This window comes from Castor canadensis, chromosome 7 (assembly GCF_047511655.1).
Source record: "Castor canadensis chromosome 7, mCasCan1.hap1v2, whole genome shotgun sequence".
NCBI lineage: Eukaryota > Metazoa > Chordata > Mammalia > Rodentia > Castoridae > Castor > Castor canadensis.
In genome coordinates, this window is record NC_133392.1 from 35,825,756 (window position 1) to 35,830,448 (window position 4,693).

Consider the following 4,693-nt stretch of genomic DNA (forward strand, 5'->3'; position numbering starts at 1 on the left):
AAAAGTTATTAATAGTATTCAGGTTTATTAATTAATGCAATGTGGATATGTTATTAATCTCTTCCTGTATTATATGCAATGGTACTTTGCATAAGTTATTCTCAAATAATTTTCACAAACTACTCAGAAAAGAGATACAGGTATGTTCATTATATACATATGGAATTCAAAGTTTGGGAGAGGATTTAGTGTCTTGCTGGGGTGGGGCTGGGGTGGTGAAGAGCAGGTCTCTGATGCTGTGTGTGTTCTCAATCTTAAGTGCAAACAAATACGCTGTGGCTTTAGCATTGTTCTGATTGCTTGTTTTCTTTTTTTTATTATCAACATAAAATTTATTTGAATTCAAAATAATGTGGTTATATTTAGAACAATGTAATAATTACAGGAAATATCATCATTGGCTCTGAAAGTCTAAAGATGTTATACTTTTGAAGTCAGAAAATAGGTAGTAATAATGTACAAGGAAGCAAAAAGTATAGAAACAAGTCTGCTAAATACCAGGGGAGGTAACGAGACACTGTAACAGAGTTCAAACTATAAAACATGCAAAAACAAGCTCCATCAGCTCCCCAGAAAAAAGTCTGTGGCCTTAAGAACACAAATATACCACCACTTTGTTAGCTGAACAAACTTTCTGAGGGATACCAGTAGTAATCTACTATACTTCTCTAGTTCCTCTCCATATACCAATTTCTTTTCTTTAACATGGGTTTCCTTCTGTTGACAAAATATTTGGTTTATCTGCAAAGTGATTACACTCCTGATTGAAGTATTCAAGGATTTGGTTGAAGATGCTCAGGGATCAAACTTTTTAAAAAGGTCAACTCAGCTAGTTAGCAGAAACCATCAGTGGCTTGCAGGGAAAAGAAAAATTCAGGTAATAAGTTTGCTAAAAAGATGAAAAGAAGCAGTTAAAAATAGATGAAAAATCATAGGGATTACTGTAATGTAGATAATCAAAAACAGCCAAATGACCTTTGATTAAACTCATTTAAGTTCCTAGACAGAGTTTGGTTCCTAACAGTGTCCATAGCCAAAGGGCACTCAGAAGGTCTCCTCCTCTCAAAGAAACTGGAACACCGCTGAGAAGTCTTTCTTTGAGTAGCCTTTTGTACACATCATCCTGTAGATCTGATGGGCCAGGCTGCCCAGAATGACTGGGCTCTTTGTGCTGGTAGCAGAGTCTTGTGCCAATCCCAGATCCTCAGCCATGAGTGTTGCTCCAAATCCTCCCTCATAGTTATTAACTGAAGGAACTCCATCCATCACCCCTGGTACAGGATTATAAGTATCACTTGACCAACACTGTCCTGAGCTCATATTTAGGATTTTAGCCAATAGTTTTGGGTCAAGCCCTAGCCTGATTCCAAGATTCATAGCTTCCACGGTCCCAATCATACTAATAGCTAATAGCATGTTGTTTCAGATCTTTGCAGCCTACCCAGTCCCAACAGCTCCACAATATACCACATTGGCGCCAATGCATCCCAGCAACTCTTGGGCAGCAGCAAATTCATCTTCGACTCCTCCCACCATAAATGTATGGTTCCCAGATCGAGCAGCTCCTACACCACCAGAAACAGGGGCATCCATGAAAACCGCTCCCATTTTCTCAACTTCTTTTGACAATTCTTTTGAAACTGCAGGACCAATAGTACTGAAATCTATTAATAATGAGCCTTTCTTCACTTTTTTCAGAATTCAATTTGCTCCCGAATAAACTTCCACTGTATTGATATTGGTGGGCAGCATTGTAATAATTCTGTCAGCCTTTTCGGCTACATCTGCTGGGGAAGATACTACCTGTTCACCTGCCTCTTGAAACTCTTTGCATGCATCAGGAAACACATCATAAATAACGAGTGGAGAGCCATGTTTCATGAGATTTTTTTGCCATTGGATTCCCATGTTGCCCAGTCCAATGAATCCAACTGGAGTCTTAGAAGCCGTTGACCTAGAACACACGGCTGCAAGGCTGGCCGCTACCCACTGTGGCCGGTGGCTCCAGCACCACAGGCCGGAGGCGGCTCCTTGGAGCCGCAAGGAGGCTGCCATGCTGCCCCCACTCCGCCTCTGATTGCTTGTTTTCTCTGTTGTCTCCCTCCTTCTGCTCCTTCCCTGCCCCATACAAAGGAATATTTTCTTTTCAACTTTGGACCAGGGCATGCATGATAAATCATTCTGCAGAGGTTCTTATTCAATAGTCTTAGGAAATTACCTGCAAGTAGTCCTCATTGTTTTCCTATATTACCTGGAACGTCATGTATGGTTCAGACCCCACAATCCTAGACACAACCTCTAGACATTTCAGTTGTTTGAAAACATTTTGCATCATAAAGAGAACACAACTTTTCCCTTTATTTTCTCTCTTCCCTCCTTCCCTTCCTTCTTCCTCCCTTCCTTCCTTTCCTTCCTCCCTCACTTACTCCCTTTCCTTCCATGTCTCCCTCCTTCCTCCCTTCTTTCCCTCCCTTCCTTCCTCCCTTCTTTTCTTCCCTTCCTCACTTCCTTCCCTCCCCTCCTCTCTCCTCTCTCCCTCTTTCCCTCCTCTCCCTTCTTTACTCCCCCCTTTCCTGCCTCCCCTCCTTTTTTTTGAGATTGAGGTTCACTATGTTACCCAGTCTGATCTTGAACACCTGGGTTAAGCAGTCCTCCTATGTCAGTCTCAGAATACCTAGGTATACGTGTGCACCACCACACCTGGCTTAACAGTTCCCTTTGATATTTCATATTATGAAAATTTTGTGCTAATATTTCATACTTACAATGAGAAGACAAGTATGCTCTTTACATGTTTTGCACAATGACTAGGTTTTTATATACTTGAATTCTTATGAAATTATAACTTCACCTTGCCAGCCATCTGAAAGCATCCCCCCAGCCCCAGCCAATGACATCAACCTTATGTCTTTATTTTGGTCACCTCATAGTCTGCTTAGATTTACAACAGAAGAAAATGTGGTGGTTCCACATTCATTTGGAAGACTGTCTGTCTTCCAAATGAACACTCACTTCTAGCTTCTAGTCTGTGCCTTTACAGTGTTTGCTAAAGCAATCACCAGTCCTACTAGCAGACTTTTCCACAGTCCTCGCCTCCTATGACAAGACCTGTGACAAAGTGCTTCTTTAAGGTCCTAGGGGGTGGGGGGGCTCCTCTGCTGGCAGGAAGGAGCATGCTACACCTGAGACAGGTGGATATGAATTCCTGGATCTACTCAAGGCAAAACTGTTTCAGCTTCACTATACTCAGAAACTAAGGCTTGTCATGAGGTGTTCAGAGTTCTGAAACACAAATTTAGACAAGTCTAAAACATCTCCCAAATTCACATCCATTTATTCTTCCCTTTGATAGACTACCTCTGAGATAAAAAGATGCCTCCATTATTTTAAGCTTGACGTTTACATGTGGAACTGTACTTATGCTTGTCATAGCAATTCATTGAAGGATGTTTTCTCTTTAGTCAAAATCATAAAATGAATAAGATTCATTTTTGTCATTTACTTGAGTTTTTTTCTTTACTCTTTCCTACCTCTACCCTTACTGCTTCTGGTATCCGCCTGTCATTCTCTCTTCCCCCACCCGCCATTCAAGCAATCTCTGCTGTATAAAAGTTTGTCTCCCATATGAAGGAAGACAACTGACATACAAAGGTTTTGTGGTAAATTTGTTGGCACTTTACAAATCACTTTTAATGTTTGAATTAGCATACATTAATTATACAATGCGATTTCATTATGAAATCCATACTGGTGTACAGTGTACCTTGAACAAGTTCACCTCCTCCGTTATATTTCTCCCCTCCTCCTCCTTTCCCTTTGGTGGGATGCATTATGGCATATATACATACATATGTATACAGTCATGATAATTATTGGCATCTCAGTGATAGAATGTTGATTGGCTGTAATTGGGTTTGTTTTCTAGTTCCTAAAAATCATACTCTAACTGTGCCCATCTGTTCTTTCTATGTAGAAGATTAACCCAAGTTTGAGGTGAGAATTATGTTTTTGTGTGAGGGAAAACACTTGAGAGAATGTTTTCTTTGATACATGAGTACATATGATTTTTTTTTTATGATGCAGTGTTAAAGAGCCTTATCACAGTGTATAAACACAAAACTAGGGACTCTATATAGAACAATTCAACAGGTGAACTGGGACTCTATATAGAACAATAAAAGTGTTAGGTGGACTGTTTATGGCATAGCCATTGATTACCGCTCTCTTTGTTCTTTCTGATTCTTTGTCTTCTTCCCAATCGACCAGTGATAAGATATGTGGAAGACAATGTCAACTTATTTGCCATTTATTTCCTTGTTTTTCCTTTTTTTTTTTATAAATCTAATATAGTTGGAAGGATTTGATTTTTTAGATAGCTTGTTGATTTGACAGAAAAAATACTATATAAATTTGTATAGATTTATGAAATTATATAATGTTTTAACAAAGAATATTTGTGGTTATGCTTGAGTTCAACTCACCCAAGTGGCCAGGAAAAGTGAACACTGTTTTTTACAAAATGTTGATTATTAGTTAGCTTTTCTTGTGACAGATTGCTTGACATAAACAGCTTAAGGGAATAAAGACTTTTTTTGGCTCACAGTTTCAGAGGCTTCAGTCCATGGTACCTTGGCTCCATGTAATGGGCAGAACATCATGGTGGCAAGGGTATGTGATGAAGGAGAAGTGCTCA

General features: G+C 39.6%; 1 pseudogene; it reads right to left on the bottom strand.

The window, feature by feature from the left end:
- Nucleotides 1-606: 606 nt before the first annotated feature.
- LOC109676840 (3-hydroxyisobutyrate dehydrogenase, mitochondrial-like) lies at nt 607-2,068 on the bottom strand (annotated as a pseudogene).
- Nucleotides 2,069-4,693: the final 2,625 nt, after the last annotated feature.